This window comes from Simochromis diagramma, unplaced genomic scaffold (assembly GCF_900408965.1).
Source record: "Simochromis diagramma unplaced genomic scaffold, fSimDia1.1 OVJJ01000753.1, whole genome shotgun sequence".
Classification (NCBI taxonomy): domain Eukaryota; kingdom Metazoa; phylum Chordata; class Actinopteri; order Cichliformes; family Cichlidae; genus Simochromis; species Simochromis diagramma.
Genome location: NW_024387523.1, coordinates 16,991,212 through 17,017,723, shown reverse-complemented (window position 1 = coordinate 17,017,723; position 26,512 = coordinate 16,991,212). Strand labels below are relative to the sequence as shown.

Genomic DNA, 26,512 nt, shown 5'->3' with positions numbered 1-26,512 from the left:
TCACTCTATTATTTTTTCTATTTTTGACTTCCATTCTACTGCCATTAAATTTTACCACCTCTGTAGCTTCTTTCATCTTAATTTTTATTAATCGTATTAATTAATTAATTGTTCTCAGATGCATGTGGTGTTTAGATAGCAGTGCTGTGTGTATCGTCTTCATGAAGGTTATTATGGTGATTGCAATACAGATGGAATTACTTTTCATTTAATTTCATTTAAGTGTAGTGTGTTCTTTAATTGACAGCATCTAAAAAATAGCCATGTTGTATCATTACACTTAAATTATGTCTAATTGTCACATTGCCTCAGTATGAGTATATAAGTATAAAGTCCAAACTCCAGATAAATTTGTAGGCAAACGATCACACCATCCGTCCCTTACTTCCTGTAACTATCACCCAATACAACCCGGTCTAACCTGCAGAACAGGTCAGCTGTTCCCAGACCTTGCTTTGGCCTCTATCCCCCACCGATGGGACTATGACCCATTGTTGTCTGCTTGGATCTGATGCAAGAAGCTCTTTTCTTGCAGCTGCTAAAGAGAGATTTCTCATTAGTACACACCACTAAGGGTAAACAAGTTTAGTAAGCGCCAGAAAAGTGACAAAAAAAATCTGCCCGCTAACTTAAAAAATGTAAATAAGAGAGTTAAAAATCTCTGCACACAAAAACTGAAATCAACATCACTGCAGCAACTCTTTCCAGCCTGGCTCATCAACAACTAACAATCTTGCCAGCTTACAAAGCTGGAGGAACATCACAACAGTCATGTTGGATACATTACATTGTAACCAAACAATTTCTCTATTTGATAGGTTTGTAGCTTGAACCTATTTACGGAGCCCCCCAGGGGACATGGGAGAGAAAAAAAAATACGGAGGAAAAAAAAAAAAATTAGGGAGAAAAAAAAAAATTAAGACGGACTTTTGCGAGATCTCGCAAAAGTATTGCGAGCGCTCGCAAAAGTATTGCGAGATCTCGCAAAAGTTTTAGCCGCATTCTTCGGAGGCCACCAGCTCGAAGCCGACCGGGAGGTCGAGGCACGATGTGCCGGGAAAGCGGTGTTCCTCCCGGCTGTAGTAGGTCTCGACTTCCCGTTAGCTTCGAGCTAGTGGCCGCCAGCTCGAAGCCGACCGGGAGGTCGAGGCACGATGTGCCGGGAAAGCGGTGTTCCTCCCGGCTGTAGTAGGTCTCGACCGCCCATTAGCTTCGAGCTAGTGGCCGCCAGCTCGAAGCCGACCGGGAGGTCGAGGCACGATGTGCCGGGAAAGCGGTGTTCCTCCCGGCTGTAGTAGGTCTCGACCGCCCGTTAGCTTCGAGCTAGTGGGTGTCAGATCTCCAAAAACGTCGGAGCACTTTTGCAAATATGTGATGTCTTGTAAACCGAGCAGGTATCTGACGTTTACACAACTACATTCACGCCTCAAAATATCTTAAAAGTGTATTTTGTGACCCAGAAAGAGTAATATTACAACTAAGTAGCTGCCGCCATTGTTGGAGTTTTGCGAGATCTCGCAATACTTTTGCGAGATCTCGCAAAAGTCCGTCTTAATTTTTTTTTTCCTCCCTAATTTTTTTTTTTTCCTCCGTAATTTTTTTTTCTCCCATGTCCCCTGGGGGGCTCCGTACCTATTCGCTGGAACATTGAAGACAATATAATTACACAGCAAGCAAGACACGAAGTAGGCAAAGTTCTTCATGTTTCTCGTGCACGGGTGAGAACCGGACAAACGCCGTTCCTTCGCTTGACCCCAGTTGCTCTCGTCCGCTCCCCCATAACACTGCTCTTTTATTGAGGTTACATGAATATGCATAGGTTCATTAACATATGACGTCTACATACAAACAAAAAGTACCTTGCCTGTGTGTGTGTATGTGTGTGTGTATGTGTGTGGGGGGGGGGGGTCATAGTGTGACCCCATAAATGACTTCCCTAAACCTGCTGGTCTGGAAGTCCAACAGTTCATCTAAACAAAAGGCACTTAGCCTAAAACAGATATAGCCACGTTTATCCTGCCATAAAACAATAAAACAAGGTACGACCTCTTCCCATGCTCCCAGGATGTAGGTGTGCATTCCAGAGTGGAATGCACACCAAGCCTTTGCAGCCTGCTAAAGATCACACATCCTATCACCACACAATTGATTATACACCTCTAAGCATATATGGTTAAATATGTCTAAGCATAAATGATAATCAACAATACAAAACCTAACATTCCCCCCTTTTTGACCTTTATGCTAGAAAAATACCCAGTTATGAATACCTCATGTCTGACAGTTTCAATGCAAACATTTTTATACACAGCATATGTCAATCACCCTAAATGACTGTAAAAGTACACAGTTTGACAAAAGTATTAGCAGTTATCCCATTCCTCATTGATCTCATCCAATGGCAAACTGCATCCTACGAGCAAACAAATGAATTGTTAATTTAATAGTTAAAATAAGAAAGTAACATTTTCAAAAACATCCCAGCTCTGCGGTGATCACTCTTCATCTGTGCAGAGTGGTTTTAGTTCGGCAGGGCGTCATGAATGTCTCTTCCAGTTGTTTCCATCACTGTCCATGGGACCAGAGTCCAAATGTATGTAGAATAGACATTCAAACATACCAGTTGGTTTTGTTGTTTGTCAACATGGGTCTCAGCTATCATGAAAGCTGCAGACCTTTTCAGCACTCTAGTTTTATGGCCTCTACCAACCCCCATTACCTCACTTCAGGCCTTCGTCCTGCGAGGGGGATACTTATGACTCCTCCATTGTCCATGCTCTGCAGAAAAACCCCTCTGTGAAAAGGGTGCTGGATCCAGTTATCTTACTGCTGTTATGATCCCAGCAGCCTTCAGAGTGTCATCGTATGCACAGTGCAGTGGCACAGCATTAGGTGATGTTCATAGGAAACTGCTGTCATCACCACCATAGCTCCTGTGCTTTTCACAGAATCACGATGCCATCCTTAGACTCCCTCTGCGCTGTCGATGGAGCTTGGCACGCTCCCGTCATACTTCAGGTGCCCGTCTGTTGTCCACAATCTCCTCTGTTGGCCTCTGGAAAGCCCCCTTGGCACAGCTCTCATTCCAAAGCAGCTTCATGGTCCTTGCTGTGGCTCCGGAATCTGATCTCACGATGGGCTCCAACCAGCTCGACCTTTGACCTCAACCACTGCCTGGGCTGTCAGCTATGCCTGGAATGGTTCTTGTTTCTCACTGGGCCTCTGAAGATTTCTCAGGAGATCCCTTTCAGCAGACTGCTGCACCTGTGTTTCCTTGCTAGGAGGAAAAACTTCTATTTGGAGAGCATGTCAACAATCATCAAACAACATTTTTTAGTTCAGTGAACTTCACTTATAGGCCATCAAAGCCTCATCTGAACATGGATGCACCACTTGCATAGGTTTAATACCTGTAAATAAACTGTTAATCACACAAATCACTGCAACAATAATAGAAAACATTGTTTAATGTTAATCCTGGACCCCTCCTCTTGACGCATGGACACTCCCATGAGTCAACTCATCAAACCTGGATTCCTGTCTTAAAGAAAAAGGTTAGCTAGATCATGTCCCAGGCAACATCAGGGTGTCTCCTCCGGAGTAGCTCCGTAACCCTGCAATAAAAGATGTTAGTGTGTTTTGCATATTAAGTTTGCTTAACACCTGGCTCTGCCAGGAGCCTGCATACACACCATCATGGCCTGGAAAGCAAAATCTGGAAGTGAAATCAAACTTCACACTTGTAAACAATTGTATCATAAGAGTAATAAAGCATTCAACATCAGCAAGACAAGGATCATGTGCAGGTTTTCTCAAATCAGTAAACTACAACTATCACCATAATTCGCCTCAGACATGGATCATCCCATGTACTCAGTTAACATTAATGTAATCGGTGACTTCCCTTAAGCAAAGTCACTCCACTCATATATTACTATGGGCTAAAAAGTGGCCAGCTAATGAGCACCATATTAAACGATCAACTAATTTGCATATCAGCTATTAACCCACTAAGATGGCAGGACAACAGAAATGCATGTTCAAAATGTTATCACTAAAAGAGAATTTCCCTCATACAGTAAATTACTTGCTGCATCAATCAAGCAGAAAGCATCTCCCAATTTACTATATCAACGACTACATTTATTGACTGATCACTGGTTGGTCAAACCAGAATCTTTTTTCCCACAAAAGTTAAACTGTTGTCCTGCAACCTAGAGAGTTAATTGTCAGCATTGGATAAATTCAGTATTTGATAACAAGTGTCTGTTAAATTGACACTATTTTAACACTGATGAGAGATAATAAGCTGATTTTCATTACATGTGTGTTTGTGTTATTAGGCAGGTTTAATCAATGTCTGTGGAGCTGCATCTCCAGCAGGGCATGTTCTTAAAGCTGCCTTTCCTACACACTTCTCTACTATTATTTGATCATTTCTTAACTAATGTGCTATGAGTCCACTGGTCTTTGCATCACACTAAGTGACTTGGACAAGATGATAAACAGACTCACATGCTTAAGATGTTGTCTAATCTTCATGAGCTCTCTTGTGTTTGTGTTAGTAGGGTTAATGCATGTTCTGCTTGTGTGTGTGATTTTGTATATGTTTCTTTTTGCAGTGTTTCAGACTCCTCAATTTTCCAACTTAAGCAGTCAGTTTTCTTTTCCCCTGGTTTGCTAACCCAAATTTTGATTTCCCACATTAAATAACAAAATTCCTATGTGTTCTCACCACTCCTCTCACTCTGTTGTCCTCTCCCACTTCAACAGTCCAACAGCCGGCAGTTCTCCTTCAGCTTTGTCCTGTGTTCCACTGTCTCTTCTTGCCATTTTACTCCAAAGGTGGCAAATGTCAAACTCCAACAGTCTCCTCAGTTCTCCTCAAATGTTCTTGTCACATGCACAGTGAAGTTGCAGCTTGTTGGAAACACAGTGCCATTCATCCAATCAGGCAGGATGATGGGTTTGCTCTTCTTCTCTGATGCTGTTTGTCCACATTGCTGCTGCTTGCTGGGACTCTTTGCTCAGGACTTTGCTGCTGTCTCTTTATCTGCCATGTTATTGCTCTTTGGAGCTGCATTCCTTGTCTTCAGGGAGGAGTGAGAGCTCGCTTGTGAGTTTGAGAGACACATGGTGCTGTAAATAAGTCAGCCAGAAACTTGGCCTGAATGTTTCCAATGATGTTAAACTATAACTTTCTTCCGACCGCTGCATGTGGAAAATTGATTCAGGTCTGCTTTTCACCTGAAAGTGACAAACTAAGACATTTTCATTATTATTATCACTGCTTAATCGACACACATCTCTCTCTCTCTGTTTTTGTGAACAATCCTTTCTTAAAAGCAGAAAATGAGATTGTAGTTGTTCTTGGCTGATCAACACAAAACCTTTTTCCTATGATTCTTTTTCATCTACAATGTAAATTTTGTCTCTTTTTTACTCTTTTTTTTTTTTTTCCTTTACAATAGCTGGTGACCTGCAGAATCACCGCTCTCACAATCAAAGGCAATTACTTTTACACAGCGCACAAAAACACTGTGACGTCAGACACATTCACACTCACTTTTTCATCTGCATAAATAAATCATATGGCTGGTGATATGTGCCATGGTGATCCATAGGCATGATCACAAGTTTATTTAATTATTTTCAACCCAACAAAACAAATAAACAAAAACATGATGCTGATGCTATGAACACTCTACACACATGAGTCAAGATGCAGGAAAACTGCTCACGAAATGCTGCACACTCCAGTTATCGCAGTTATCATAGTTCTGTTTCCCTCTCTTTGAGGAGTTCTCAGACAGTGTAGCTTGCTCATCAGCTCAGAAGAGACCACAACGCAACCTCACACAGTGGTTGCTTTGCCCCACACAGTGGCAAAGACTTGCACTTTCATATTCAATTCAGCTTCTCCATCATGTACTTTTAGATGTTTCATACAGGGTTCAGCATATTAGTTGTTTTCACAGGTGTGCTCTACATCTCAACAACAGTGTTGGTCAAGTTACTTGAAAAAAGTAATCAGTAACTAATTACTGATTACTCCCCCAAAAAAGTAATCCCGTTACTTTGCTGATTACTTATTTTCAAAAGTAATTAATTACTTAGTTACTTAGTTACTTTTTAAAAGCACGATTTACAACCTGAAGAGGTGATAAAGCGATAGATCTTTCTGCCCAATTCTACTTTTTTTGCATAATCCATCATACAAAATGTAATCAAATGGAAAAGTCTCTTTTTTTAAACTTGTTTTATCAGTTTTAATCTTTTAACTTTATGCATCAAGCAAAAATTTAATTATATGCAACATTCTCTGACTTGAATAAATTAGTTTAACATTTAAACCTATTTTCTGCACATTCCAGCACATAAAATAAAATATTTTTTGTGTTTACACTCACTCTTTCAAATAGATGCAAGTAAAACACAGCAGAAAATAAATAAAGTCAAAGACTCAGCGGTCCTGTTGCTCTATTTTCACCTGTAAAGCAGGACTGGGGGTAGGCGGAGGTTTGCCCTGGTGCAGGTGTGCTGCAGTCAGTTGAAGAATCCGCGAGTTTCTCTGTGAGTTTCCCATTACGTCGTTGCGCACTCGGTGCTTGCTTGGAAGTTTAGGGGTTTTTTTCGCTGTAAAAAGTTTTCTTCCCACGCACAACGGACGCTAATGTTTTTGTCACTTTTTATGGAATCAAACTCAAAATAAGGTCAGTACTTCCACGCTTTAAACGCTGCACGCTCATACTCTCTCCCACAATCGATATGTGATCCATTGTTGATCTGCACACAGCTGTTGTCACCAACGGCGCACTTGCTTACGTCACTGTCATGAGACATTCTCGCAAAAAAATCACGGTTTTAGTAACGCAGTAACGCAGCGTTCCTACGGGAAAGTAACGGTAATCTAATTACCGATTTTGCAATAGTAATCCCTTACTTTACTCGTTACTTGAAAAAGTAATCAGATTACAGTAACGCGTTACAAGTAACGCGTTACTGTAATCTGCCCATCTCTGCTCAACAATGGCTCATAATAAGATGACAGTCTTTCAAACCGGTCAAGTGCCTCTATGCACATCATTAGTTTAAATATTTACCTATATCACTTCACCTCATATGTCATTGTACTGAATTTGAGCAACCCTAAACTTAATGCAGATTACTTTTAACAATTATCCACCTCAATTAAATCTATGGTCTGGAGCACAGGCTGTTGTCGAACAGGGCAAGCTAAAGAATAAACATTTTGTGTCAGCAAGGGGTGGGGGAAAGCCATTCACCAGAGCATATCTTAAGTGCTGCTGATGTAGACTGGCCTTCTCCACACGCTCTTCAATGCTGGTGTGTTTTCTGAAAACTTCTAACATTTGAATCTCTTCCATTTATAAGCCTGCGATCAACCGCACGGCTCAGGTCCGCGTGAAACCCGCGCGACCGTGCTCGCGTGAACCCACGCAGCTAAGGAGCCGTCGCTCTTTTTTGTTTAAATACTTTGTGCTGCCAGGAGCAAAGTCCAGCATAAACGTCTGTCACCCTCTGACTCACACTTGGTTGCTTAGGAACCCATGATAACAACAACAGCTGGTGTCACAGACCACGTGTTCTGCTCCGCACCCACTCACACAAACACACTCAAACACAACAACAACAACACAAAATAGGCCTATTGTCCAGCACAATCTGGACCCCGCGGAACTTCTCAATTTCCCACAAAGCGGCGGACCCCACAAAGCGGTCTACATTTCGTCCCACTAAGACGGCGAACCAAAAAAGTTCGAACTGCGCAACTCTGCGACTTAATGCTTTCTGTACAAAAAAAACCCACTGAGCGGCTTTGTACATCGCCCCACTAAGACGGCGAATTTTAGCCCCACTAAGCGGCCATGGACAACTCCCCACTGAGCGGCGAAGACGTACAGACGGCGAATTTTATCCCCACTAAGCGGCCACAGACAACGCCCCACTGAGCGGCGAAGACGTAGAGTTATAGAGTTGGACTCTAAACTTACTCGGTGTTGCTTAGCGTGTAATATAGCCTCGGATCCCGCCGATCGTCATTCATCAAGGAGAGAAAACAGACAGCTAATCCACTGGCCCGATGACTAGGGATGGGTACTGGTATCCGGTGCCATGATGGCACCGGTTCTGACATAAACGGTAGTAACCAGACCGAAAAGCAGCGCACATTTCGGTGCTTTATTTCGGTGCTTTTTTTTCCTGAGCTGTGATACACTTCTAGCCAATCATTTTACGTTTCCGAGGATAGTAGGTGGGTCCAGGTACGTACGTTTTTTTAGAGCAGAGCTACAGATTAAAAATGCCCAAGGCAAAGCGGTCAAAAGCCTGGCTGTACTTCACAGCAAAATATGCAAACTCAGCAGCCTGCAACAAGTGCTTTAAGCTGATACTGTGATACTGTCAAAGGAGGTAACACCTCAAATCCGATGAAACACCTGGCGACGCATAGCGTTTTTTTTAAAAGCCCAGAAATGCGCCGTATTTGATAGCTTGCTGCGAGACCTCACACCGAGCACATCTACTGCCGGTGGGTTGCCTGTTATCGGACCCGGAGTTAGCAACATCCCCCAAAAACACGAAGAGGAGAGTCCTGGCCCCTAGCCCTGCCAGTGTAGCAGAAATGATGACGGATGATGATGGCAGCAGCAGCCGTTCTTCTCTGCGTGAGTAGCTTAATGTTGTTCGCGTGTAATTTACGTTTAGTAGGCTAACCACGTTATTACATTAATGCATGTAAGGTGAACTAGCAAACATCATCATAGCTACGTGCGGCTGTCTTCTTGTTTGATGGCAGATACTCCCTTCACCCTGGCCAAAAAGGCTAAAATGACCAAAGAAAAAGTGGAAAACAGTTAAACATGAGAGGTTTTGGACAAAGTTTGTGTTTTTTCCATTGTTTAAGCACTGCTTCCAGCCAAGAGTGATACCACATATGCCCCATAGCTGCAGAAAAGGCTAACATTGTTATCTTTTTACAAAAAACCAGCTGAACATGAGAGGTTTTTGGACCAATTTTGTGTTCTCCATTCTTTAAGCACCGGTTTGAGCACCGTTTGAGCACCGGCACCGTTTCAAAAGTACCGATTTGGCACCGGTATCGGATAAAACCTAAACGATACCCATCCCTACCGATGACAAATTCTCACGTCTCGGGACTTTACTACAGGAACTTCCTGGCTGACGTCAGTCTTTCAGGGTGTCTCTTCTCCCCTCGGTGAAGGTCGACTCCAGGGCTCCGGCTCTCAATGGACCAATTAATGATAGGTTTGTAGCTTGAACCTATTCGCTGGAACGTTGAAGACAATATAATTACACAGCAAGCAAGACACGAAGTAGGCAAAGTTCTTCATGTTTCTCGTGCACGGGAGAGAACCGGACAAACGCCGTTCCTTCGCTTGACCCCAGTTGCTCTCGTCCGCTCCCCCGTAACACTGCTCTTTTATTGAGGTTACATGAATATGCATAGGTTCATTAACATATGACGTCTACATACAAACAAAAAGTACCTTGCCTGTGTGTGCGTGTGTGTGTGTGTGTATGTGTGTGGGGTCAGAGTGTGACCCCATAAATGACTTCCCTGAACCTGCTGGTCTGGAAGTCCAACAGTTCATCTAAACAAAAGGCACTTAGCCTAAAACAGATATAGCCACGTTTATCCTGCCATAAAACAATAAAACAAGGTACGACCTCTTCACACATCCTATCACCACCAGTGTTGGGGAGTAACGGAATACATGTACCGCCGTTACGTATTTAAAATACAAAATATGAGTAACTGTATTCCGTTACAGTTACCGTTTAAAAAGGTGGTATTCAGAATACAGTTACTTTGTTGAAATAAATGGATTACACTGCGGTACTTTCCTGTTTCATTTTGTTGCGGGTCAGGACTGTTTGGGTTTTGTTTGACAGCTACGTTCTGTTGTTCCAGGCGGCAGGGTTACGGTTGCCATGGTTACAGGGCGACGCTCTCTCTCTCTCTCTCTCTGCGACTGTGTGTTTCCTGGGTGAGAGAGCGCCTTTTCGTTGTTGTTGTTGTTGTGCTAAGCTAACAGGCAGAATGCTACAAGCATAGCTCTAAAGAATGTAGCATCATGGGCAGTGTAGTCCGTGTTGCAGGGAGAATGGACTGCCATACACGTTGTGGGTCTGTGAGCGCGAGGAGGGAGAAAAAGGGGAGTGGAAAGGTACGAGTTGTCATCGAGGAAAAACGGGAGCTGGAAGCATGTAAATATAATAATAACCACTTCAGCCAAGAAGAGTGCCTGACGAGCACAGTTGTAAGTAAGCTATTAAGACTCGACTGTACACCGTGTTCGTGTTTTCCTCCGAAAACAATAAGTTCCGTTGGAGCAGCCTTTCAACGCCTGTCTCTGTCTCTCGCAAGAAAAGTTGACCCACACAACAAAGTAAAGCTATTTTTCGGCTACGAGCCGACAGGGACCCCGCCGTATTAGTCAGAGGTCCCTTTACTACAGTTCGGAGTCGCGGACCTTCAGTAATAGTAATAAATCACATTCACGTTGTTGTAAAAAGCATGATAATATATTAAGTAATCCAAAGTATTCAGAATACGTTACTGTCATTGAGTAACGTAACGGAATACGTTACAGAATACATTTTGGGGCATGTATTCTGTATTCTGTAATGGAATACATTTTAAAAGTAACCTTCCCAACACTGATCACCACACAATTGATTATACACCTCTAAGCATATATGGTTAAATATTTCTAAGCATAAATGATAATCAACAATACAAAACCTAACACTATTCACTTGTAAGTTTGAATTATTTTAGATACTTTATTTAGCCAAGTAAGACTCGTTAGGATTCAAAGTCTTTTTAAGAGTGATGTGATTTGTTACAACAATTAAAAAAAAGGATACAAACTGTCACACACACATGTCCCAGTTCAAGTGCAATAAAAAGACAAAGCAGTTTTTAAATGATCAGAATGGAATTTACGAGAGTCCACTGTCTTTTATCCTGACCTACATTCCCACTTAGCAACTAGCTCTGTACATTTTTGAACTTTCTGTAGAATAGTCTGTTCCTGGGACAAAGGAGCAGCATATTGAGAAACAATTTTCCATTATTCTTTTATAACTCTGGGGACACTTGTATTACACATGTATGTACAATATTGTGTGAAAGTTTCGAGTCATGTCTCATTGCTTTTTCACAGATTTTCAGCCCAGTCCATTTTCAGTGGGACCTGCATGTTGGAGATTTTGCATGTTCTTCCAGGTAAGGTGGAGCATTCACACAAAACATTTACTTAAAAGATAATTAATCAAATATAAAGTAACCAAAACACAAACATCAAAAATGGATGCCAGCTGGAGTAGAAGACAGAGAGCGAGCAGTTAATCTGAGCCAGGTGTTAAATCCAGACAAGCACCCCTACATATCAGCCAATAAGTCAGTTTTTGAGACGTCTGAATTCAGGTAAATGGTGAATAAAGGGTCAGTCAACAGCAAATGCAGTGGGGTTTTTGTGTTTTCCATTTCCAGGTATGGCAGGCTAAGAGCAAAGCTTTAAAAGGAGATATAACAAAGTTTAGTTCTTGTGCTGATTAATGAGCTTGAGTGGAAGATTGCTGCCACTCCTCCTCGACCTGTGCTTCGAGTATTATGACAATTAATATGACTGGGAGGGGGTTGATTTATTTAGACTGACGGCACCCCGGTATCATGGAGAAAAATTGGTTTGTTCATCAGTTATTAGATCATTTTTTAACAGACATTTGGATGAAGGTGTTTCATATTTAGTAGGCCATGTTAATGTCATTTTTTTAGTCACATTTTATAGAAATGTGTTTTATTTTTAATGATGTCTTGATTATTGATTTTTGTGTCTTTACGTTAGGCAGTCGGAGAGTGGACACAGTCTCTTTGGGGTGTTTTGGAGGGTGACAGATGGAAGGAAACTACAGAGAAGTTTGTAAATCTGCAACTTTTCCTCCTTCCTTCTCTTTTTCTAACAGACTAAACTATATTTCTAAATTTTGGAGTCACATCATATCTCTTCTTAACAGAAAAGATTTTTCCACTAAATATTTCTAAAATAATCTAAGTGGCCTACATCATTTGCAGGACACCACCAGAGCAACCAGCCAGATTGCAGTAGCATTTGTGTAAGTTGCTTTTTGAATTGAAATTTTGTTGCTGTGCAGGTCGTTGTAAAATCTTTAAATGAGCTAAGAAATTGGCTAAGAGCAGAATACAAATACATCCAATGTCCACCTGATCTATCCACAGTGAAGCTGTCTGCTGGATAAGAGTGAATGCTGCTTCTTTTCATCCCTTTATTAGCTATTGGAATGATATTTTTGATTGTAGTTATTTATTTGACTGATCCATCGTCATCATCAAATGACAGGAATCAGGATATTTTTGATTTCTGGACTGATTCTTTATTTTCTTTTGGTTAGACTTTTGGAGCATAAAGGGTCTGTGTACTTGGAGAAAGACTTTTTTTATATAATCGCCTTAACTATTTTTATTCCACCAGTCCACAAAAAGGATAACTACTTTAGGGGGAGAGCAGGATGCGCCATTTTAAACATCTAAAAACATACCGGAAGAGTAAGAGGAACTCTAGCTCTATGGAAAAAATATAGAGTCTGCAAATATAATGACTTAATACTGTTTAAGCTGTTTAGCTGATACTTTCCACCTTTGTTAACTACGCATGATTAGCAAGTCTCTTTGTTCTGGAAGTAAAAATTGAACTCCCACTGTTAGTAGCTCAAAGGTAAGAAAGAAACACAGAGTTTTGGGCTACACACTGTGCTTTATGGAGGGTGGATAGCACTACTACTACTACCATAATGGCTGCACGTTAACTTCCTCTGCCACCCGCACCGGTGTCGATGCTATCGGTCATCTACAATCCGGAAAGGGAGACTATATGAAGTTTTTTTCTTTGGAGCAAATGGCGCAACCCTAATACACAGAGAAAGAAGTGGTTGTTCTTGTCACGGACCGGTTCCGGGGACTCGGGGTTCGTGAACAGTGTGGACCATTATTGTTATTGTTATTGTTATTAGTGTATTGGATGTATGTTTGCTGCACTGTGCTCTTGTGTTCCATGCTGGTGTGTGGGTGTCTGCGGGTGTGACTGAAGGATGAAGGACAGCCACCTGCAGGCCTGATGGGCGTGGCCCTGCCGGCTGCCGGTCACGCCTAGGTTCTCACACACCTGCTTCTGATCGGGCTCGTCGGGGGAGCTACTTAACAGAGCGATGGAGCTTCCTCCGGCGCAGGATCGTTGAGTTAGACTCCATGTCAGTGTTGATAGTGCTGGTCAGTGTATGCCTGCTGGAGTTGGTGCCATAACGGCTGTCTCTGTCGTTTTTCCTCAGGAGGACAGCGGAACACAGGACTGCAAGACACACGGGGTGTGCGAAGGCACAGGGCAGAGAGCACGAGATACCAGCACTTAGGGGAAGACACATCACGGGAGTCGAGGGAGCACTTTGGAGATTTATTGTATGGTGTACATTTACCTCACTGTAAATAAACCCACTGCTCATTCCACTAAGTCCAGCGTTTGGGTCCTTTCTCCAACATCCCCCCACGGTCTGCCACCCAGACCGTGACAGTTCTTAGGTCAGAAAAATCATTCCAGTACTGCAAGGTTGAAAATACAGGACAGAGCAGAGCAACAGAGCTATCGTGTATGATTGCATGGCCTGAGTGCAAGTTTGAATCATGATCTGACATTAAGACAGTGGTTAGTTTGTAGGCTAGCACCAGGGTTATGAATGATTTGTAGGAGCCACTAGAGTGCGGACAGAAAGCTGGTAAGACTTCAGGGTAGGTGAAGACAAGCTGTGTTTCATCATTCACTAAAACCTTACACACTGAACTAGAAAGCTTTACAGCAAGAGTGTTGTCCCTGGGCCACGTTCTTGCACTTGTCCTCTCATCATTCATTGTTATACTTTCACGTAGTAGTGTAGTATCTTAATGTGGGACTTTAATTTGACACCAAATGCATAGCACACATTAATGGTTTCTTGATACGATCTCATAATTTCTTTAGTGATTTCCTGACTTTTTCTTTTCCCACAATGACAAGAACTCAAGGTCAAGACTGTACATGAACTTAGAGATTCCTTCTGTTAGCATAATAAATATTTTTATGAAAACTACTTAATTTGGCCCTTAATATATAAAACATTAAGGACCAATTAATGCATAAACATTACTGTATAAAAAGACCAAAGTGTGTTTTCTTTTTACATTTTATTGACCACATGGATATCTGTATTGTATCACAACGTGGGAGAATGTATTTGCATCTGCTGTTACTTGTGTATGCTAAAATTAGCGCATGTGTCGGTGTGTTGTTTTTATTTCTGCCCTTTAAAAAAAAGAAGATAATCTTTAAAAATGCCTCAAAACAAACCACCAAGGTCAGCTTTTGAACTCAAACAACACAAGAAAGCAAGTGGATCGGTTTCAGACCTGAAGATATGCATGTTATCTAACTGCGGTCTGAAACATTTAAACTATGTGCTTTTGTGTTGCTAATGTGAACATGTGGTGTGTGACTTCTACCTGGCTCCTTTTTTTGTCCTAGGAATTCCCTTCATGGATCTAGAGAAGCAAGAAGAAATTACAGAAATTCATTTTTAAACAGTGCCTCATATGTGCTGTGACAGTGTCTCTCTATTTCCATAGAATTCCTATTTCTTACTGAATAAAGAAAAGTGTTAAATCCACAGTGAACAAAGATACAAATGGTGAGGCAACACTGTATAATAAAACAATAGCCTTGTTGTCAGAAGAGGCTGTGTTGTTGTGCCACATTTCTCAAGTCTCAAACCAGAGACAAAGAATTCCACTGATGTGTTGTGTGGATACAAAATCAGTCTGACGTTTAGGGATAAAATGTTTTTATCAAATGTGAAAGTCTAATCCTCAGAGCCACAGTGGACATTTTCTGCATTAAATACCACTGCAATCTTTCCCTGAACGGCACCCAAATGCAGGGAGTGTCTACACAAAATCAAGAAAATGTAATACTATAGTCCCTACAAGCAGCTATTATAATGCAAGATTTTGTCAGATGGGGAAAAGCTTATATGTACAGTACCCATTTGGTTATAACTTGTGTGCTCTTCTAATTTAGCTGTACAGAGAAATAAGGTATGTTTATCAGAACAACATGGTCTCATGGCAGTTTGTGATGTAGTCAAGACCTTTACATCTATTGATTCATGTTGCTAGACACAACTTTTATGTGTGTGTGTGTGTGTGTGTGTTCATCGACATTATTTCATGTCCCTGAATATGATTTTTCATCATTCTGCGCTCATATTTACTTTCAAATGAAAGAAATTGGGTTAAAATACAGTTGTTGCCACATCTTTTAAAACTTTGTTTTCTGGTTGCTATGGTGACACCTACTGACATTTTCCTACAAAAATATCTGCTTCTGCCATGAAATACTTTCCCATTGAAATTTGAGTTCATTGACAGTTGGTGTCCATGAAAATAGAAATAAACAGATTCAATATTTGAGTATATTTTGTAAGACCGGGCTGTTGAGAAGGCAAAGTTGTGATTTGTCATTGATGAGTCATTTTGGCTACACGGTCTTGGATGCTCCTGCATGCACTGGTTAATGCAGCTTAGAATATGCAAATATGCGATGATTAAAATGTCTTTTTCTTTTCAAGATATTCTTATTATAGTTTGGATTTTTTTGTGGATGTTTAACAAAATCAATTCCTCAAATAAACTCCCTTTGTTAAAAATCTTGGTTATCCCATCTCTCTCATATTCACATTTCTTCTTTTCCCCTTGTCCATGAACAAGCTCGAGTATGATTATCCACACCAGTTAAATGATTTACACTCCAGCAATGAAGTCTCCCAATATTGGCAGTCCTCCATGCATGACTACATGACCTCGGCATTCAATGGCTCTCTTTCCATAGGCTGAAAAACTGCTGTACAAGCATTTTGCTTTATTTTCACAAAGCAGTTTTAGTGGCTACAAAATCATTGAAAATATATTTTCATGTTCATCATCAATCTTACTTGACTGGAGAATCAAAGCATCCGCTGCTGCTGTACCAACTGAATAGACTTCATAGGCTTTGGTTGATGTAACATTTATTAGTTACTAAAGGTAATCTCTGACCTGGTTGCCCTTCACATCGATGTCCTAAATGCATTATCTCTCATGTGATTACACTAAAGTTTTAGTGTCACTGTACACGTTACCATCGTCTTTTATGATTGTGCGGATCGCCTACAAAGTGGTTCATTCTCTACAGGTGACTGGGACTCGGTCAAACAGAGTATCTAATTCACTTTAGTCCAGAGTGACTTCAGCAATGTTTATGTGTGTGCTTAACTGTGCTTTTTTTTTTTTCTGAAATCAGGTTTAAAGAAGTTTGACAATACATTCCTGAATCAAAGAGAATATATTTACCCGGAAGGAAACAAAATGTCCAATTGGCAGAATCAGCTGTATTGCTTCAGTTTAATTGTTTGTTATGTGTAATTGCTTACAATTAAGTTGTTATTTGTATTACACGAGTTCTTTGATTATCAACATAATGGGCAGATGTGCATTTTCATGCATACAGAATGGCGTGAGAGAGGAAAACTAAAATTTACAAATTTTTGCAATGTGAATATATACCACTTACTTCAAATTAATTGTGCCTAGGGACAATAATGTGAAGGTACAGTGTGAGTAACATCTATGAAGCGCTACAAATCTCTAAGGCACCAAGTTAGTGCAAAACTTGTAGTAAAAGACCCTCAAACCCAGAATGATGTTCAAGCTGAATGTATGTTGCGTGACCTCCATCTATCTAGCCAAAACTAGATAATAGAGGAAATATTTCCCTTTTCATCATATTATTCTTAGATGTGCTAACTGGGGGTTGGGTCTTAGCCAGTTTTATCAGGGGATGATGATAATACTTAAGTCTTATACTGAGTCTTTTGCAGGTCTTCTTTTAAGGATGGGGATTTATGCTTATAATATATTAGGGTTGGGAAAACATAAGGCTCAACATTATAGTGCAATATATTACTTTCAACAGGGAGTAAAAGAATAATAATTTTTAATAACAAGCAATGTGTAACGCATTCAGGTACTCCAGCACTGCCAGCTGGCAAACATCTGCTTTTGATTCTTGTCACCTATTTTTTTTTTCCATCAGCCCCTTAATGAATGGAATCAATACGTGTACATCACTTTACGCTACACAACAGAACACACAAATAGTTCTCGCTCTTCTAATAAATAGTCTCATTGGCATTAATTGCTGTTACAAATCTTATCATTGTTCAAAGTGAAGTGAGAGTAAGTGCTAAGATATTTATGCGATTGATGTTCAGTCATAAACACTGGCATTAAGGAGGAACTGATTTTTACATGAAACATAAACACAGGTTCTAGTACTATGAATGAGGATGTAAGTGCTTATTGTTTTGTTTTTTTATTTAACCATTGTAGTCATATTGGACCAATCAGTTAGCCTCGCTCATGCAGATAATTGGAACATAAACGTATCAACGTGCAGAGAGAAGCAAAGCCTTAAACATTTGCCTCTCTGCATCGCCTTCTATCCTACCAACCAAAGTGTTTTCACATCTCTTCGTCTTTCCTCTCCTATCATCATCCAGTCTCTTTTTTATGAGTGGAAGATGGAGATTAAGTTTGTGTGGGATTTTGGAATGAGGAAAAGCGGGTGGAGGAAAAAATACAGTAGCAAACTGACAGACAGAGCCGTCATGCTGTTACTGATCTTCAAAGCCTTATTTATGATTCATTGACCCCCTGTGTGCTCCTACTACATTATATATCTCTCCCAATGAAGAAACTGCATTATTAACTTTAGCATCATACAGAAAAAAGTGTTGAACAACTTGATGCAATTCTTCTCTTGTCCTGAACCACATACAACCATTATTTTCTCCACTAAAACTATCACAGCATACAGCTTACATTAAATTTGGCACCCAGTATGCAACTTAGTCATACAAATACACGATAACATTTTCTTCACAGGCTCAAATGTGAAACTTTGGTTCATAATAAAAATGCAGAGTAGAGATCATGGACCCAGGCTATTTTTAATTTTTAAATGACCTAACATTATCAGCTAAGCTCCATAAATTATACAGATATGGGAACATAATTTTGGATCATGATTGAAAATTGCTTTTACTTGCATCTCATTTTTGCTTTCATGCAAAAATACTTACTCTGACAGACAGCCACATAAACAGGCACACACAGACACACACACATAGACAGGCACTCACTATATATTCTCCCTCTTCACTGCAAATCCAGGGCCAATTATGCACTTCATGATCTGTGGTCAAAAGCGCATCTCAGACAATCACCCTAATGAGTTGGGCCTACTCCAAATACAGAAAGCTCTTGGGGTGTCCACTTTGGTGTGTGTGTCTGTTTCTGAGGAGAAGGAGTTTGCATTTGAAGTTCCAGACATACAATTAAAAAGAATTCACTTGTCACTGATATCAATAGCTTAAAAACATTCTTATGATTATGTATAGACAATACATATATATGATATAATCTTACAATCACAACAGTAGACACAAACTGATTAATAATTTATCCTTCTGATCCATAGTCCATTGATGGCTCTAATGCAATTGAACATCCAGTTCTGGTGTCACTGCAGACTGGGCTAGAAAGGGAACTGAAGGATAAAATTCAGTAATTTAGAGTCATATCAATGACTGGGTACAAGCATCCTTTTTTGTGTTCCTCTTTTTTCTCTAAATCATTGCTCCAGCTCCTTAATACACTGATTGTCTCTCTTACTTGTTTCTCCATAATGATTATATGAAGAGACAATGTCTTTGTTAAAGCTTCCATTTTTCAGTTAAATTAAGCACCCATAAAGAGAACAACAAAGTGCAGCAAAATACGAGTAGGGGTGTGTACTTCAATCCAGATTAGGAGCTGGAATTCAAAGAGGCAAATATGAAAACATAATGGAACAATATTTTCCTTTTTAAATTTGAATACTTAATTTATGTTTGTAATATGCCTCTGCATGCTTCTGACCAGCTGTGATTCCATTCAAACCTCATATGTCATGGAAGTCGAGCCCATTTTAGCTCCAGTTTTCTCATGACTCACAATGATTTCCATTTTTCTTCAAGACTACAACTTACAAAGGCCAAAAAGCATCACATATTATTGTTGCATGTTTGTTAAAACACTCACACACTTACATGAGTATTGGTAAAAACCCAACTTTTCATAATAATCTTCATTGTGCAAGATTCAACAGTCCAAAGTTCCATATATGTACATCCTACCCTTTTTTAAAGTTTTAAAAATGAACACATTACATTTTATTCCAAAAGGTTCTCTTCTGGTGTTAAAAAAGAATATTTCCTAATAATACAAATAAAGGCAGCCATACACAATAACTTACAACGTGCTTTTTCAAGCATTTAAGCCACTTAAACTGCTAAACAGGCTTATTTAAAAATCAGCTGAGTCTAATCTTACTCTTCGATTTTTCTGTATTAAAATTACATTGTTACATTTAATGAAGCACTAAACTGCAGATCAAGAGTGCTGTCTTGAGCATGTATTATAATAGGCTCAGTATAGCCTTGGAAGAGCAGTCACATAAACTCTAAACTTGACACAAAATTAATTTCATGCTTATTAACAGCAACCTCTATTTTGACCAGTCCCAGCAACAATGGCGTTCATCATAGACACTCGATTTATTCAATATTTAGTTATCTCTAGTGTTTAGTTTCTTAATTTTTCCATCTAGGTGAATAAGTCCTATTTTTGGCTAATGTAATTATTCATTGTATTTTACACTGCAAATGTTTCGGTGGCTTTTTTGTACCATTTTTTCTGTCTTTTAAATTATTTATTTTAATTTGAGCATCTGATCTCCTGACTGCTGATATTGAAAAGCAATGAATTGACAAAATGTTTTTTTAAACAGATGGAGCACACTGTTTTTAAAATGTGGAGCACTGTAGTGGGAAAACAAGGGTGCCAGGTGTTACTGTATTCCAAATGTTTACATAGGTCGGGTTGGAGGGCCTGTAAGCGGATTTTGCTTGAGAGACAAGGGAATAAAAAACCAGCTATGGAACTAGTTAACCCAATCCTTGTTGAAGTAATATTTTAAAGCAAGTGATTGCTTACTGAATATTAGATTACTGGGATTTGGGCTGTGCAACCTTATTTATATAGAGTGTGGCATATGTGGCGGACTGCCCAGTGCAAAATTTCCCTTATTTTGAAATCCTATTGTTGACAGGTATGTGGCTTCCATTTCAGTGAAACTTAATCATATGTCACTGGACTAAATTTTTCTATAAATGTCAGCTATCTTCTGTAACTTCTGCAAGGCTGCTCAGCATATCATCTCGGTCAAAAATGTTGCAATAAACTTGCCAGGAGCCATGAATCCAGAGTCTACATATTCTTCTTTTTTCTTTTTTTTCAAAAGTACTGTCAAAGTCCTGACCATCTGCTATCCTGAAATATTTAGTCATGCTCTGTTGCAGGATCTCCCTCCTGGGTTCTGTTACCATGTGGAAAGACTAAGGCACGATGTGGTGGCAGTTTGAGAGGGAAAGGGCACTGTCATATCCACATCTGTGCTGAACTTCGAGCTGATGTAACACACTTTTGTATGGGGGGGGGTAAACAGCAGGGGTAAAGTTACAAAATGTGCATCCTTACCTAAGTGACCTTCACTATGGTGCCCTTAGGCACTGAACACACATATACTGCTTCACTGCTGTAAATGGTAAAACCACACAAGTCTGAATAGGTTTGACATACAGTCAACTCAGACAACTGAAGGAAAAGTCCCTATGTGTTTCATAATCACATAACAATATACTGTATGAAAAGGAAAAACACACATACCTAAACATACACCAGATTTCTTGCAGTCGCTTGTATATTATGCACTCAACTCAAAATTTCTCTGTGACATCTACAGTACAGTACAGACATGATACCCTTTCAGGTTGTGTACATGTATTTGTACACAACCGTGTGATCTAAAGGCCTCTTGATTAAAAGATGGCATCTGCAAAACTGATTTAATGTACATGCAGCAGTGTCTGCAGTTTTTTCATGCATGGGTGACTCTGTACACTCAGGCATTTGTGTATATGAGCATGTGCGTGTTTGTCGGTTTGAAATGAATGTGAGAATCAATCTGATGAAGTTATTTGAACTTAGCGTTGTGATGATCTTCAGGATACCTTAACGAGACAAGAGCCAATTATTCCATGCTCTCCGATCTCTATAGTAACAGTAAAAGAATAAGCGAGGCTTCCTGTGTGGTCTCAGACTCCACAGCTTTGAAAAACTGCTTATGACTGGTATATAGCAACAAATGTGTGCTTCTGTGTTTATGTGAGTCTGTTCATTTAGGAGGTATAATTATAGATCTTCCAAGCTATGGGTTAGAATCTGTGCTTCCACTTTATTATAATTTTCCTAATTCATTAATGGCCATGAGTACCCCTCCCTTTTTTTAGCTGCAATTTCCTGCAGCTTTTACTGGGGGGAAATCCCAGCTGCTCCCAATCCCTTTAGTGTGCCCTGGATCTGCTCTGGGGTGTCTCCCAAGCTGGCCTGGCACATATTCTAATAATGTACCAGGCCAGGTCAATATACCCGGATGTGTACTTCAGCAGAGTGCCTCATACATTTCATCTTGATGTGAAAATCTTCATCATTTGATTTTAAAACATTACAAATGGGTTAAAGGGTTCGAAAACATGCTATTGTGTCAAAATGGAATGCGCAACACTTATATGTGCATCAGATGTGTAAGAAAACAGGATAAATGCATGACCATGGTAAATCATGTGGTGTGTTAAAATTAACCTTTAACCAGCTTGTCTTTTCTCCTCTGTTGCAATAGGTGTGTACCTGGTAATCTATTAACATGACAAAAAATGTGGCTTAAAATGTCTCTACCTGCACAACGCTGCTTCCATATTTTGCATCGGCCACAAGTTCACATCAGCTGCAAGATTCTCATATATCACAGATGCTTGTTGGCCTGCCTCTTTTAAGTGGTTGTTATTTACAGGAACCCAACAGTCGCTCTGATGTGTATTGAATGGAATAAAGTGTCAATAGGAGCCAGGCAGGTCCACCAGAGAGAGAGAGCGAGAGCCTGGGAGATGAATGAGAGATGTATTGCTTCCCAGATTAGGTTTGTTTTCCAATCATCCTCTGGCCATATACCATATTGATTAAAACCTAATAACCTCATAAGATGCAGTCCTCCACCTTTCTCATCCTCCACCAACCCTCCCCCCTTTACCACTCCTCCTCCTCCTCTTACTCCTTCTCATCCTCATCATCTTTTTTTTCCTGGCTGTCCCCAAAGAGAAACGACTTGCCGGCTCCCCTTCTTGGTATTAAAGAAGCGCTGACAGCAAATCACTCTTCCTGACCTCAAAGTTAAGCCTTTAATTTTGATGATATCTATCAATCACGACAAGGATATCAAATAAAAAAAAAAGATTGGCTGGGTTATAAATCTGACCTGCGATTAAAAGGTATTATCTCGCAACACACACATCAATCTGTGAAATGTGTCAAGCAAACAAGAGGGTTAGGAAGGGGAGGCGGGGGGCACTCTGGCAACTAGACGACATTAGTTTTGATTGGTAAAACATTCAGCTGACAAAGCTTTGCATTTATTTAGGGGCAATCACTCGCTGTAGAACTCATATTTTAAACATTGATGCCTTCTTTAAAGATTCATGGAGGTGAAGGTAACCTTGTGGCACACTACAGTCTGCTTCAGCAATTTGTTTGCAATTGTTACTCTATGAGCCTTACGTGAGCCCAGCCTCGGTGCTTACCCGGCCATCACTTTCACAGGTGCAATTCTGCTGCAACTTGTGCCTTCATCAGTCACTAATGGGCCTTAGAGCATCTCTGAAAAACTTTCTCTCATCCCATCAAACACCGTTCACGCTGTTCCTCTCCAAGCCTTCCGCATCCGCACACACTACCTCCCAATATGGCATCCCATTGTACTTCAGGTGCCTGGGCTTTATTATAGGCTTTATTTTCTGCAAAGACAAGAAAACTTTAACAGCATTAGAGGGCATGTCAGAAAGTAGTCACCAACCACACATGCTTATTTTGCACACATGTATGCAGATATACAGACGGGGAAGAAAATGAGCATAACCTTCCCCTTCTGTTTTATTGCTGATGGGCCACTGTTGGTTTTATTGCCTCTAATCATGATTGATGCTCAAATTCTCCCTTTGCTTCCTATTGGCCTCTTATTTGCTTTGTTTTCTCTCTCTGTCCGTCTCTCTCTCTGATTGAGCTCTCTCGCTCTACACCTTTATCTCACTTTAATCTTTGGCAGAACACAATTTGGGAGATTGTAGACAACGGCTGTAAAGAGAACGCACATATCCACACATACAGCTGCGTCTGCAAAAAAATAAAATAAAATACAGGCAATTTCTTGGGATCATTTAATTTCCTTCCCAGTCTATGCCTTGGTCACAGGAAAACAGGCCTTGGTGTATTAACCTTATTAGTGGTATTTGCATTCTAATTAAAGGGGAATTTACTAGCCCAGCAGGAGGGATTAAGAAGCACAAGACTATTGGGGCATGTGGCAGATGGCAACCTTTAACAAGACTCTCCCTTTCATGTTGTAATGATACAGTGCTTGGTTGCCTTTGTAGAAAGCTCTGTTTCCTTCCATCTATCTACATTTCCCAAGCTATTTCTTTCTGTTAAATTGTTTCACAGAGGGGTGTCACATAGCTTAACTCTTGGGAAAGCTAAGGACCCTGTGCCACTTATTATTTACCACCAAAACATCTAATCAAAATGTGCTTAATTTATAGCTACAGGAAGCTTGAAATCTTGAAGCAATTATCTGAAGAGCATCAAACACTCAACCCCCTGTGGATTTAAAAAGCAGCTATGAGAGTTTGTAGTTTGCTCCTTCATGGTGAACGGTACACGTAGAAACATTTTTTTTTTTTTAGCACCCAATCCACTTCTTCATCATCCACAGAGTAGATTTACAGTGGGGCAAAAAAGTATTTAGTCAGCCACCGATTGTGCAAGTTCCCCCACCTAAAATGATGACAGAGGTCAGTAATTTGCACCAGAGGTACACTTCAACTGTGAGAGACAGAATGTGAAAAAAAAATCCATGAATCCACATGGTAGGATTTGTAAAGAATTTATTCGTAAATCAGGGTGGAAAATAAGTATTTGGTCAATAACAAAAATACAACTCAATACTTTGTAACATAACCTTTGTTGGCAATAACAGAGGTCAAACGTTTATTATAGGTCTTTACCAGGTTTGCACACACAGTAGCTGGTATTTTGGCCCATTCCTCCATGCAGATCTTCTCGAGAGCAGTGATGTTTTGGGGCTGTCGCCGAGCAACACGGACTTTCAACTCCCGCCACAGATTTTCTATGGGGTTGAGGTCTGGAGACTGGCTAGGCCACTCCAGGACTTTCAAATGCTTCTTACGGAGCCACTCCTTTGTTGCCCGGGCGGTGTGTTTTGGATCATTGTCATGTTGGAAGACCCAGCCTCGTTTCATCTTCAAAGTTCTCACTGATGGAAGGAGGTTTTGGCTCAAAATCTCACGATACATGGCCCCATTCATTCTGTCCTTAACACGGATCAGTCGTCCTGTCCCCTTGGCAGAAAAACAGCCCCATAGCATGATGTTTCCACCCCCATGCTTCACAGTAGGTATGGTGTTCTTGGGATGCAACTCAGTATTCTTCTTCCTCCAAACACGACGAGTTGAGTTTATACCAAAAAGTTCTACTTTGGTTTCATCTGACCACATGACATTCTCCCAATCCTCTGCTGTATCATCCATGTGCTCTCTGGCAAACTTCAGACGGGCCTGGACATGCACTGGCTTCAGCAGCGGAACACGTCTGGCACTGCGGGATTTGATTCCCTGCCGTTGTAGTGTGTTACTGATGGTGACCTTTGTTACTTTGGTCCCAGCTCTCTGCAGGTCATTCACCAGGTCCCCCCGTGTGGTTCTGGGATCTTTGCTCACCGTTCTCATGATCATTTTGACCCCACGGGATGAGATCTTGCGTGGAGCCCCAGATCGAGGGAGATTATCAGTGGTCTTGTATGTCTTCCATTTTCTGATGATTGCTCCCACAGTTGATTTTTTCACACCAAGCTGCTTGCCTATTGTAGATTCACTCTTCCCAGTCTGGTGCAGGTCTACAATACTTTTCCTGGTGTCCTTCGAAAGCTCTTTGGTCTTGGCCATGGCGGCGTTTGGAGTCTGACTGTTTGAGGCTGTGGACAGGTGTCTTTTATACAGATGATGAGTTCAAACAGGTGCCATTCATACAGGTAACGAGTGGGGGACAGAAAAGCTTCTTACAGAAGACGTTACAGGTCTGTGAGAGCCAGAGATTTTCCTTGTTTGAGGTGACCAAATACTTATTTTCCACCCTAATTTACGAATAAATTCTTTACAAATCCTACCATGTGAATTCATGGATTTTTTTTTCACATTCTGTCTCTCACAGTTGAAGTGTACCTCTGGTGCAAATTACTGACCTCTGTCATCATTTTAAGTGGGGGAACTTGCACAATCGGTGGCTGACTAAATACTTTGTTGCCCCACTGTATATGTGATGTGCGAAAGAGTGAGTCCTTTTTTTTTGGACTGGAATGATTGACGACTCAAGTTTTAAAACATTTGCGTGATCCCCACAGTTGTGCACTTGTCTTTTATTGGAAAGTTTCAAGGTTTGGGCACAGTTCAGACCAGCTACGCAAACAAATCCAGAAGTAGCGGGCCAAGATAAAGCAAACTCAGAATCTACGTGGGGCGGAGGTGGGGGATTTGCTAGCTATATTAGATGGATAGATTAAACTCATGTCCATCACGAGTTTTCATTTATTTCCTCTTTCTTGTTCTTAATACTAGCATTTATTAGGAAGCACTTTCCAATCACATGCACAAACTGACTTCCAAACATGTACACATGAAAACCCTTTGTTTCTCTTCATTACTGAGGCAGCACTGAAAAAATCGCTCAGAACTCATATCTGCAAGTGTACAGAGTTTCCTCCATGTCTAACACTGAATAGGATTGGCTTTCCATCAGCACATCAGTGTTTGCAGGGCCACATAGGACAGCTGGTTTAGAGCAACTTTTATATTCAAAGTGTGGATTAGATTTGGATACGAGTTATGGAACATACACTGGTTGAGGGGAGACAATTGGACACAGGTGTGGCACACTAGGGTGTGTCAAGCAGTGGTCCTGAAGGTTCAAAGACACTGCAACTGAAGAAAGCACCAGCTAATAGAAAAATGCTGAAACAAAACACAATGGCAAGTAAATACAACACCATGGAAGTGTTTTTGGGTAGTTGCTGGATTGAACTGAGACGCACTTCAAAGAAGT

At 40.6% G+C, this 26,512-nt stretch overlaps 1 long non-coding RNA gene across 1 annotated transcript; it reads right to left on the bottom strand.

The window, feature by feature from the left end:
* Positions 1–2,128: 2,128 nt before the first annotated feature.
* Positions 2,129–20,855, bottom strand: LOC120727217. Its single transcript, XR_005694461.1, has 4 exons — positions 20,845–20,855; positions 14,807–14,812; positions 3,134–3,139; positions 2,129–2,655 (listed from the first exon to the last, which is right to left on the bottom strand). It is a non-coding gene; the product is annotated as an uncharacterized LOC120727217 (long non-coding RNA).
* Positions 20,856–26,512: the final 5,657 nt, after the last annotated feature.